Source organism: Battus philenor, unplaced genomic scaffold (genome assembly GCF_028537555.1).
Source record: "Battus philenor isolate CCGP_79_NKW_IND1 unplaced genomic scaffold, ilBatPhil1.0.hap1 SCAF_30, whole genome shotgun sequence".
In the NCBI taxonomy this organism is placed as follows: domain Eukaryota; kingdom Metazoa; phylum Arthropoda; class Insecta; order Lepidoptera; family Papilionidae; genus Battus; species Battus philenor.
This window is the reverse complement of record NW_027181694.1, coordinates 5,126-18,017: the sequence shown is the minus strand read 5'-3', so window position 1 is coordinate 18,017 and position 12,892 is coordinate 5,126.

The window sequence follows — 12,892 nt, the reverse complement described above, 5'->3', positions numbered from 1 at the left end:
GCCGACTCGTTGGCCGCGTGCCCTGTTGGGTTAGGTTAGGTTAGGTTAGGTTAGGTTAGGTTAGGTTAGGTTAGGTTAGGTTAGGTTAGGTTAGGTTAGGTTAGGTTAGGTTAGGTTAGGTTAGGTTAGGTTAGGTTAGGTTAGGTTAGGTTAGGTTAGGTTAGGTTAGGTTAGGTTAGGTTAGGTTAGGTTAGGTTAGGTTAGGTTAGGTTAGGTTAGGTTAGGTTAGGTTAGGTTAGGTTAGGTTAGGTTAGGTTAGGTTAGGTTAGGTTAGGTTAGGTTAGGTTAGGTTAGGTTAGGTTAGGTTAGGTTAGGTTAGGTTAGGTTAGGTTAGGTTAGGTTAGGTTAGGTTAGGTTAGGTTAGGTTAGGTTAGGTTAGGTTAGGTTAGGTTAGGTTAGGTTAGGTTAGGTTAGGTTAGGTTAGGTTAGGTTAGGTTAGGTTAGGTTAGGTTAGGTTAGGTTAGGTTTTTTTTTTTTTTTTTTTTTTTTTTTTTTTTTTTTTTTCGTACCCCTATCTAGTTTGGGACAGGGTCTTTTGTATCAATATAATTTTTCACATTTCTTATTATTTTCTTTCTCTTCTTTCTTTCCTTATAATGTCATTTCTTTCATTCTATTTTCTATCTTTCATTCCACAATTCATCTTTCTTTCTCATTCGCCCTATTCAGCTTTCATTCTTCCCTCTTTTCTTATTAATAATTACATTTTTATCTTTTTATTTACATTTGGATTTCTTATTTTATAATTATTTTTTATTTATCACAGTCTTATTTCTTAATTTTTTCCCATTTTATTGTCGCTTTGTTACTTACTTATGTTTGTCTTTTATTTATTTCTATTGTTCTTTTAACTATTTCTTTGCAGAGGGTTATGAAATCTTGCTGGTATTCTCCGCCTATCAGGGAGGCTATTGACTCCTCCCTGATTTGAACCCCAGACCGGCACTCGAAGTCGAGCCGGAGTCCCCCGAATGCGGGACACCGGGCCACAAGGTGGATCACGGTCTGGTCCACGCCCGGTTCACAGAAGCACGAGGGGTCCTCCTTGAGCTTGAACCTGTGAAGGTACTCAGAGAACCCCCCGTGCCCCGTGAAGAGCTGAACCAAGACCGTGTCCACCTCGATGCTGCGGAGCACGCGGTGGGCTGAGACGGCGTCCGGGAAGAACATCCTCGTCACCGAAGCCGTCGTTCCTTCTACATACCTCCTGTTCCATTCGTCAAGCGACTGCTGTCTCAGTTGCCTCTTGACGAATGAAACAGGGCATCTCTCATATTCCGGTCGTCTTTTACTCTTCAGGGCCGCTTCCTTGGCCAGCTGGTCCGCCCTCTCATTCCCCTCCATCCCCGCGTGCGCTTTCACCCAAAACAACCTTACATCCTTCCCTTTTTCTCTCACTTTCATAACATTATCCTTCACTCTTAACGCTAAAGGATGGAGGGTGTCAGGTCTTGCGACAGTTTCGAGGGCGGACCGCGAGTCGCTAAGTACGGCGCAGACTTGCGCCGACTCGTTGGCCGCGTGCCCTGTTGCCTCAGCCAGAGCCAGCAGCTCTGCCTGGTATACGGTGCAGAAGTTGCCCAACTTGAGCTTTTTCGTGAACAGCTCTGCGGCGCCCCGCTTGACGCAGAACGCCGCACCCACCTTGTCCTCTATGCGGCTGCCGTCGGTATAAATTACCAAGTCGGCAGCCGCGGTGGCAAGTCGGACTTCTTCCGCACTTTCCCCCAGACAGGAGAACTCCACACCAACTTGACCAGACGGGTGCGGTAGTCTCAGGTAGCTGACCGGTACCTCCAGGTCTCGGTCCCCTACCACCTGCCGGGAATGACCCTTTCTTATTTCAAATAAGCGGGCTGCTTCTTGGACCCGAAGGTCCAGAGGAAGCAACCCGGCAAGTATAAGGGCCGAGTGCAGGGACGCGGTCCTGTGGGTCCTCGCAATCTTCTGCGCGAAGCCCCGCTGGACCGCGTCCAACTGCCTGCGGACCAGCAGCTTCCTAGCCGCCGGCGCCCATGCACTCGCTGCATACAAAATCGTCGGCTCCAGTACCGCCAGATACATCGTTCTGATCACCTCCGAGTTCAGACCCCAAGATACCTTCGCGGCTCTACACAGCTGACGATAGAGGCCCTGTGCCTTCTTGCTCACGTTCTTCACGTGAGTGTTGAACGTGAGCCTATCGTCAATTGTGAGGCCTAGTATCCGGACTTCCCCAGTCCGGCTAAGCGGCTCGCCCCCCATGCTCAGTAATGGGTAGTCGAACTTTTGCTTATTGGTAAGCACCATCACCTTTGTTTTGTGTGGTGCAAACCTCAGCTTGTTCCTGACTCCCCATTCATGAACATGGGCGAGAACGGCATTAGCCCGACTCGAGATGTCCTGGGCCTTCTGCCCCGAGAAGACCAGCACGACGTCGTCTGCGAACGCCTGGCAGTGTGTCCCGGTCTTTACCACCTCCTCCAAGAGAGGGTTAATGAGGAGGGTCCAGAAGGTTGGGCCGCCTACGGATCCCTGCACGCACCCCTTGGTGGTCTCTCTGGCCCACTCTGCCCCCGCGTACCGTACGGACACCTTGCGATTGCTAAGATAGCTGTCAGCAAGGCGCCGCAGATTCACGGGGCAGCGAGTTTCTGCCAGTCTGCACCGTATAGCAGGCCACCAGGCGTTATCGAAGGCTCCCTCTATGTCCAATGATACCAGCACTGCGATCTCCTTCTCCTTCAACCGAGTTCGCAGATGCTGGATCAGGACATACAGGGAGTCCTCGGTACACCTCTGCGGCATAAAGCCGTATTGGTGGCTGCTGACATACGGTGCAGTGTACCACCGGATCCTACGGACCATCATTTTTTCTAGGACCTTGCCGAAAATCGGCAAGAGTCCGATGGGCCTGTAGGATTTCGGGTGCGTGTAGTCCTCCTTGTCCGGCTTCCGCAACGCTACGACCACTGCCTCCTTCCATCTCGTGGGGAAGTGGGAAAGAGCGAGACACCGGTTGGAGAGCGCGAGGTACAGAACGGGGTCCACGGCGACGGCCGCTCGGCAGATGTCCGCGGTGAGTCCGTCAGAGCCAGGTGCCTTCTTGGCATTGAAGGTCGATACGGACCATCGGAGCTCCTCCATCGTAAACGGGGGATCACATGTTCCGTCATGGTCCCCCGAATTGACTTCATTGGCCTTTGCTCTTACAGTTCTGTGGTCCGCATTGTCCTTCCCGGGGTCATCCTCCGGGAAGAAAACCTCCGCCAGCAACCTGGCTGATCCCGCTGCGTCCAGCACTTTGCCTGACTGGACGAGGGGGACGTCCTCTCGCCTCACCTCCGTGCGACGCATCACACGGTGGATCCCGTCCCACATGGTCTCGCGATCCTGCCTCTCACAGAAACGCTTCCAGCTATGGGTCTGAGCGCGCCTCGCCTCGAGACGGTATGCCTCCTTCGCGTCGCAGTACTCGCGCCAGACCAGCTCCTTACGAGCCGGCCTCGCGGCCCTGATCCTTCTCTTCTTCCTCAGGACATCCGCCTTGAGGAGAGAGAGCTGTTCGGACCACCAGGGCAATTCCGTCCTCTTCCGCTTGGAGGCCTTCGGCAGGACCAACTCGCAAGCGTCCCTCACGGTTTCCACGTACCGACCGACCATGCTGTCCAACGCCCCCTCCTCGGTGATTTGATTCACCTCGGCAGACGTCAGGCAGCGATCCGATAGCAGCCGGGCGACAGTTCGATGGAACTCGCCCCAGTCTGCCCTACGGGTAGTGTACTGCCGTGTGGTCCGCTTGACGTCCGTGCCTCGGGACCTGTCAAGCTTCAGATTGAACACAATTGCCCTGTGATCCGACGAGGATATGTCGTCCACGAGGCTCCAGCCCACCGCTCGATCGAGCAGGGTGGTCGAGCAAGCAGTAATGTCGACGCGACTGGAGTAGTGCTTACCGCCCCGATACGTATCAAACGTCGGCTCAGACCCCTGGTTCAACACGTGCACCCCCAGTTGGTCGAGGGCGGCTGCGATCTCAACTCCCCTTCGGTCCGTGGACCGGCTACCCCACCAGGTGTTATGCGCATTGACGTCGCCACCCAGCACCACGTTGGCAGTCCCCAAGCCCTCCACGGCCGAGCCGATCCGGTCCAGGTATGGTCCGACGGGCGTATTAGGCTCCAGGTAGACGGACACCACCCCTATCTCCCAAGCCCCAGTCCTCAGCCTGGCCACGGCAACGTTGCCAGACGTGAGTTGGGGACATTGAGTGATATCGATGGTGTCGTCGAATAGCACAATGGCCGCCTTGACAACCTCCCCGTTGCCTCGCGCGACACATTGTACCACCCTTGTCCCTGGGTAGTGCCTCATCTCGCCAATAGCGCCGATATACGGCTCCTGGACCAATGCGAACGCCCAGCCTCTCTTCGGCGCTTCGCATATCAGCTCGGCTGTAGCGAGCTCGGACCTTTGCAGGTTAAGCTGCGCCACGCGGTACCGGTGGTGCCCTGCGCGGAGAGTGCGGTGGGTCACCTGGGTGCCCTTAGCAATACGCTACGGACGCCCGTGCAATGGTGTCCCACTTTCTCCGCACAGGACAGTCTTCGTCGAATGCGCCGTGGTCCCACCGGTCTGCCTTAGCTTGTCGGCAGTTCCGGCAGGCGGGAGGTTTCCCGGCTTGCCGATCCGGACACTCGGCGCGTAGGTGCCGGCCACCACAATGGCTGCAGCGGTCTTCGCTTTCCGCGCAGTGCCGTTTGGTGTGGCCGTAACCCAGGCACCGAGTGCACTGGACTAGCGGGGAGTGGTCCTGCACCCGCACTCGCTGGAGGTCCACGTGCATGTAGCCCGCAGCCGTCAGTCGTCCCCAGAGAGCAGGCGACACGCGCATGACCACGTGGATCGTCTGCACATTTCGCGCCCTCCTCCTGAACCTTACCTCCGCCCGCTGATCCTCCTCAGAGACGTCTACCAGCAGATGTTTATTCTGGTTTTTGATGGCCTTTACTATTTCTTCATTCGTGTTATAGGCCATCACGTCTCTGAGCAGCACCAGCGGATCCTTGTTTTTCACTTCGGCAAGGCTCAGGTCCTTCCCTGCTCTCCTCAGCCCCTCACGCACCCTCTCCAGCTCGGCCTCTGAGCCGCAGCCCAGGATGACGCGACCGTCCCGCACCCTGCGGATCCGGTCGACCCTTATGCCGGTCTGGGTGGCGTTTAGGGCCTTTCGAATTTTGCCCAGAACCTGCTCGCCCGTGTCGGTCCCCGACGAGACCGCCACCGAGTGCTTAGGTTCGCACCCCGGTGGCGGCCTTTTTGCCGGGGCGGCCGCCACGCTCGCGTACGTGCCGGGAGGCTTCCCCTTTTCTTGTATTGTTGTTTTTGTAGCCACGAGAGACTCCCTCAAGCCCTCCAATTCTTTGGTATTGGCTTCAAGGAGTCTCGCGTGGCTTTCTAGTTTCTTTAGGAGCTCGCAATGGGTCGCCGGCGGGGGGTTTGCGGGTGGGTCCTTTACTTCTACTTCCACCCGGTTTGCCCCACTCGCCGGCTCCTCTACTGGACCCCCTTTTGGGTCCTGGGTTCGTCCCCTGTTTGCGAGCTCCGCCTCCTTGTAAAGCTCGTAGAGCCGATTTATCGCGTTGATTACCTGCTCCTTTATTTCGGTCTTCAGGTTGCGCGAGCTGCCCAAGTGCAGTTTTGCCTTAGTTAGGCACGCTCGCGCCTCCTTCACTCGATCTGCGGACGCCGGCTTGTCCCCTTTCGGGGATTGCCCGGCCGCCGCAGGAGCAGGTGTCGGCTCCACCGCTTTCGGCACCGCACGCGTCCTCGGTTTGGCGGCCGGCGCGACGCTGCGGGGAGAGGTCCTGGGCTTCTTCCCTTGTCCCTCCCATTCCCCCACACTCCTCCGGACGCTCTTAATGGGCGAGGTGCTCACCCTGCACGCCTGGCTGGCGCCTGCCTGGCTCACCTCGCCCGCGTCGGTGGTCTTTGTGGGGGTCCGGTACATGGTAGGGGTACTCGTCTGAAGTGTAAAAATTTAAAAATTTTAAAATTCAAAAATGTAAATTATTAAAATGTTCTAAATTAAAAATTAAAATCAAAATTAAAAATTTAAAAATTTAAAAATTTCAAAAATAAAGTATTATATACTTAGTCCTAAATTGTTCTAATTTAAAATTGAAGTATTATATACTTCGTCCGTTATTAAAAGTTTAAAGTATTTAATACTTAGTCTTACAGTTCAAAATTTAAAAATGTAAACAATAATGTCAACTTAACTCTAGTGCAACAAGGCAAAAAGACTCTTAAACTAAGGCAATAGGGCCCCTATTCTGTTGCAGTTGCTGTCTATAACAAAGACCGGTCGTAAAATTTATTACTACGCACGGCGCGTCGCTCGCGCGGTGCGGACGGCAACGTCTCCCGGCTCGCTGACCTCGCCCGCGGCCGCAGGGGCGCGCCCGAAGTTCGGCAACTGCGCACGACAAAGCGTGCGCGTGCGAGAGAGACGGTTGCGCCGCCCGGTAGGTCTATCCCTTTCCGCGGCGCTCAGGCGCGCACCAGATGTTTTTCTACGGCCGCGGCGGCGCGAATCTGGCTCGGTTTTATGTTTTTTACCTTCTACCGTCCGCTTATTTTTATTAAGGTGCTTTGTTATAAACAGCAACTATTGTCTAATTCTACTTATAATGCTAATCTTAAAACTATGGGATAGGTCAAAAAGACCTCACTCCCAGTGACAGCCGCCGAGTATTTTAATTTCTAGTATTTATAAAGGGAATTTAACCTTGTGGTGGGCTAAAAAGAAAATGTAATTACCCACCACTTTATTTATTTAATATTACGCTTTGTAATTGCGTGTAATACTCGGCGGCTATCTTACTTATGCTAAGTCCAGGTCGCTCCCGGCTCCCGGCTGCAACCTCCGCGGTCCTCGGACCCTTAAAAGGCCCCGGATGTTCGCTGGTATTCTCGAAGTAAGGTTCCAACCGGTTTTCTTTATGTTTTCCAGTTGGAATTCCCTTACTTCGGCTGCAGCTCCTCCGTCTGTGGTCGTAAAAATCCAAAAAAGGTGTCAAACGAGAGGCCTTGGTACGGCGCACCTCGCCACAGTTGCCGTTACACGATTTCCCACTGAAAATCGTGCAGCGTTTTAATTTTTTCTTTTCTTACTTGCTCACTGTAATTTTTGTTTTTGTGTTTAAAAATCCAAATTATGTCCAATTTACACTTTTTTAGTGTCAAAGCGTTCGGGCTGTGAACGCGCTTTTTTTGACACTATTTTCACTAATTTTCGAGCACTTTTACTGACACTTTTTGATTTATCGATCTATTTTGAGCGATCTAGGCCACGTGGGAGCGTGCGTTCTGCTCGGGAGCGTACGGCGGACTGGGTTAGGTTAGGTTAGGTTAGGTTAGGTTAGGTTAGGTTAGGTTAGGTTAGGTTAGGTTAGGTTAGGTTAGGTTAGGTTAGGTTAGGTTAGGTTAGGTTAGGTTAGGTTAGGTTAGGTTAGGTTAGGTTAGGTTAGGTTAGGTTAGGTTAGGTTAGGTTAGGTTAGGTTAGGTTAGGTTAGGTTAGGTTAGGTTAGGTTAGGTTAGGTTAGGTTAGGTTAGGTTAGGTTAGGTTAGGTTAGGTTAGGTTAGGTTAGGTTAGGTTAGGTTAGGTTAGGTTAGGTTAGGTTAGGTTAGGTTAGGTTAGGTTAGGTTAGGTTAGGTTAGGTTAGGTTAGGTTAGGTTAGGTTAGGTTAGGTTAGGTTAGGTTAGGTTAGGTTAGGTTAGGTTAGGTTAGGTTAGGTTAGGTTAGGTTAGGTTAGGTTAGGTTAGGTTAGGTTAGGTTAGGTTAGGTTAGGTTAGGTTAGGTTAGGTTAGGTTAGGTTAGGTTAGGTTAGGTTAGGTTAGGTTAGGTTAGGTTAGGTTAGGTTAGGTTAGGTTAGGTTAGGTTAGGTTAGGTTAGGTTAGGTTAGGTTAGGTTAGGTTAGGTTAGGTTAGGTTAGGTTAGGTTAGGTTAGGTTAGGTTAGGTTAGGTTTTTTTTTTTTTTTTTTATTTTTTTTTTTTTTTTTTTATTCGTACCCCTATCTAGTTTGGGACAGGGTCTTTTGTATCAATATAATTTTTCACATTTCTTATTATTTTCTTTCTCTTCTTTCTTTCCTTATAATGTCATTTCTTTCATTCTATTTTCTATCTTTCATTCCACAATTCATCTTTCTTTCTCATTCGCCCTATTCAGCTTTCATTCTTCCCTCTTTTCTTATTAATAATTACATTTTTATCTTTTTATTTACATTTGGATTTCTTATTTTATAATTATTTTTTATTTATCACAGTCTTATTTCTTAATTTTTTCCCATTTTATTGTCGCTTTGTTACTTACTTATGTTTGTCTTTTATTTATTTCTATTGTTCTTTTAACTATTTCTTTGCAGAGGGTTATGAAATCTTGCTGGTATTCTCCGCCTATCAGGGAGGCTATTGACTCCTCCCTGATTTGAACCCCAGACCGGCACTCGAAGCCGAACCGGAGTCCCCCGAATGCGGGACACCGGGCCACAAGGTGGATCACGGTCTGGTCCACGCCCGGTTCACAGAAGCACGAGGGGTCCTCCTTGAGCTTGAACCTATGAAGGTACTCAGAGAACCCCCCGTGCCCCGTGAAGAGCTGGGCCGAGACCGCGTCCACCTCGATGCTGCGGAGCACGCGGTAGGCTGAGACGGCGTCCGGGAAAAACATCCTCGTTACCGAAGCCGTCGTTCCTTCCACATACCTCCTGTTCCATTCGTCGAGCGACTCCAGTCTCAGTTGCCGCTTGACGAATGAAACAGGGCATCTCTCGTACTCTGGTCGTCTTTTACTCTTCAGGGCCGCTTCCTTGGCCAGCTGGTCCGCCCTCTCGTTCCCCTCCATCCCCGCGTGCGCTTTCACCCAGAACAACCTTACATCCTTCCCTTTCTCTCTCGCTTTCATTACATTCTCCTTCACTCTTAACGCTAAGGGATGGAGGGTGTCCGATCTTGCGACAGTTTCGAGAGCGGACCGCGAGTCGCTCAGTACGGCACAGACTTGCGCCGACTCGCCGGCCGCGTACCCTGTTGCCTCAGCTAGAGCCAGCAGCTCTGCCTGGTATACGGTGCAGAAGTTGCCCAACTTGAGTTTCTTTGTGTATGACTCTACGGCGCCCCGCTTGACGCAGAACGCCGCACCCACCTTATCCTCTATGCGGCTGCCGTCGGTATAAATTACCAGATCGGCAGCCGCGGTGGCAAGTCGGACTTCCTCCGCACTTTCCCCCAGACAGGAGAACTCCACACCAACTTGACCAGACGGGTGTGGTAGTCTCAGGTAGCTGACCGGTACCTCCAGGTCTCGGTCCTTTACCACCTGCCGGGAATGACCCTTTCTTATTTCAAATAAGCGGGCTGCTTCTTGGACCCGAAGGTCCAGGGGAAGCAACCCGGCAAGTATAAGGGCCGAGTGCAGGGACGCGGTCCTGTGGGTCCTCGCGATCTTCTGCGCGAAGCCCCGCTGGACCGCGCCCAACTGCCTGCGGACCAGCAGCTTCCTAGCCGCCGGCGCCCATGCACTCGCTGCATACAAAATCGTCGGCTCCAGCACCGCCAGATACATCGTTCTGATCACCTCCGAGTTCAGACCCCAAGATACCTTCGCAGCCCTGCACAGCTGACGATAGAGGCCCTGTGCCTTCTTGCTCACGTTCTTCACGTGACTGTTGAACGTGAGCCTATCGTCAACTGTGAGGCCTAGTATCCGGACCTCCCCAGTCCGTCCAAGCGGCTCACCTCCCATGCTCAGTAATGGGTAGTCGAACTTTAGCTTGTTGGTTAGCACCATCACCTTGGTTTTGTGTGGTGCGAACCTCAGCTTATTCCTGACCCCCCACTCATGAACATGGGCGAGAACGGCGTTGGCCCGACTCGAGATGTCCTGGGCCTTCTGCCCCGAGAAGACCAGCACGACGTCATCTGCGAACGCCTGGCAGTGTGTCCCGGTCTTTGCCACCTCCTCCAGGAGAGGGTTGATGAGGAGGGTCCAGAAGGTTGGGCCGCCTACGGATCCCTGCACGCACCCCTTGGTGGTCTCTCTGGCCCACTCTGCCCCCGCGTACCGTACGGACACCTTGCGATCGCTAAAATAGCTGTCAACAAGACGCCGCAGATTCGCGGGGCAGCGAGTCTCTGCCAGTCTGCACCGTATAGCAGGCCACCAGGCGTTATCGAAGGCTCCCTCTATGTCCAATGATACCAGCACTGCGATCTCCTTCTCCTTCAGCCGGGTTCGCAGATGCTGGATCAGGTCATACAGGGAGTCTTCGGTACACCTCTGCGGCATGAAGCCGTATTGGTGGCTACTGATATACGGTGCAGTGTACCACCGGATCCTACGGACCATCATTTTCTCAAGGACCTTGCCGAGAATCGGCAAGAGTCCGATGGGCCTGTAGGATTTCGGGTGCGTGTAGTCCTCCTTGTCCGGCTTCCGCAACGCTACGACCACTGCCTCCTTCCATCTCGTGGGGAAGTGGGAAAGCGCGAGACACCGGTTGGAGAGCGCGAGGTACAGAACGGGGTCCACGGCGACGGCCGCACGGCAGATGTCCGCGGTGAGTCCGTCAGAGCCAGGTGCCTTCTTGGCGTTGAAGGTCGATACGGACCATCGGAGCTCCTCCATCGTAAACGGGGGGTCGCATGTTCCATCATGGTCCCCCGAATTGACTTCATCGGCTTTAGCTCTTACAGTTCTGTGGTCCGCATTGTCCTTCCCGGGGTCGTCCTCCGGGAAGAAAACCTCCGCCAGCAACCTGGCTGATCCCGCTGCGTCCAGCACTTTACCTGACTGGACGAGGGGGACGTCCTCTCGCCTCACCTCCGTGCGACGCATCACACGGTGGATCCCGCCCCACATGGTCTCGCGATCCTGTCTCTCACAGAAACGCTTCCAGCTATGGGTCTGAGCGCGCCTCGCCTCAAGGCGGTATGCCTCCTTCGCGTCGCAGTACTCGCGCCAGACCAGCTCCTTACGAGCCGGCCTCGCGGCCCTGATCCTTCTCTTCTTCCTCAAGACATCTGCCTTGAGGAGAGAGAGCTGTTCGGACCACCAGGGCAATTCCGTTCTCTTCCGCTTGGAGACCTTCGGCAGGACCAACTCGCAAGCGTCCCTCACGGTTTCCACATACCGACCGACCGTGCTGTCCAACGCCCCCTTTTCGGTGATCTGATTCACCTCGGTAGGCGTCAGACAGCGATCCGATAGCAGCCGAGCGACAGTTCGATGGAACTCGCCCCAGTCTGCCCTACGGGTAGTGTACTGCCGTGTGGTCCGCTTGACGTCCGTGCCTTGGGACCTCTCAAACTTCAGATTGAACACAATTGCCCTGTGGTCCGACGAGGATATGTCGTCCACGAGGCTCCAGCCCACCGCTCGGTCGAGCAGGGTGGTCGAGCAAGCAGTAATGTCGACGCGACTGGAGTAATGCTTACCGCCCCGATACGTATCAAACGTCGGCTCAGACCCCTGGTTCAACACGTGCACTCCCAGTTGGTCGAGGGCGGCTGCGACCTCCTCCCCCCTTCGGTCCGTGGACCGGCTACCCCACCAGGTGTTATGCGCATTGACGTCGCCACCCAGTACCACGTTGGCTGTCCCCAAGCCCTCCACGGCCGAGCCGATCCGGTCCAGGTATGGTCCGACGGGCGTATTAGGCTCCAGGTAGACGGACACCACCCCTATCTCCCAAGCCCCAGTCCTCAGCCTGGCCGCAGCAACGTTGCCAGACGTGAGTTGGGGACATTGAGTGATATCGATAGTGTCGTCGAATAGCACAATGGCCGCCTTGACAACCTCCCCGTTGCCTCGCGCGACACATTGTACCACCCTTGTCCCTGGGTAGTGCCTCATCTCGCCAATAGCGCCGATATACGGCTCCTGGACCAATGCGAACGCCCAGCCTCTCTTCGGCGCTTCACATATCAGCTCGGCAGTAGCGAGCTTGGACCTTTGCAGGTTTAGCTGCGCCACGCGGTACTGGTGGTGCCCTGCGCGGAGAGTGCGGTGAGTCACCTGGGTGCCCTTAGCAATACGCTACGGACGCCCGTGCTATGGTGTCCCACTTTCTCCGCACAGGACAGTCTTCGTCAAATGCGCCGTGGTCCCACCGGTCTGCCTTAGCTAGTCGGCAGTTCCGGCAGGCGGGAGGTTTCCCGGCTTGCCGATCCGGACACTCGGCGCGTAGGTGCCGGCCACCACAATGGCTGCAGCGGTCTTCGCTCTCCGCGCAATGCCGTTTGGTGTGGCCGTAACCTAGGCACCGAGTGCACTGGACTAGCGGGGAGTGATCATGCACCCGCACTCGCTGGAGGTCCACGTGCATGTAGCCCGCAGCCGTCAGCCGTCCCCAGAGCGCAGGCGACACGCGCATGACCACATGGATCGTCTGCACATTTCGCGCCCTCCTCCTGAACCTTACCTCCGCCCTCTGATCCTCCTCAGAGACGTCGACCAGCAGGTGTTTATTTTGGGTCTTAATGGCCTTTACTATTTCTTCGTTAGTATTATAGGCCATTACGTCTCTGAGCAGAACCAGTGGGTCCTTGTTTTTGACCTCTGCAAGGTTCAGGTCCCTGCCTGCCCTCCTCAGCCCCTCACGCACCCTCTCCAGCTCGACCTCTGAGCCGCAGCCCAGGATGACCCGACCGTCCCGCACCCTGCGGATCCGGTCGACCCTTATGCCGGTCTGGGTGGCGTTTAGAGCTTTCCGTATTTTTCCCAGGACTTGCTCGCCCGTGTCGGTCCCCGACGAGACCGCCACCGAGTGCTTAGGTTCGCACCCCGGTGGCGGTCTTTTTGCCGGGCCGGCCGCCACGCTCGCGTACGTGCCGGGAGGCTTCACTTTT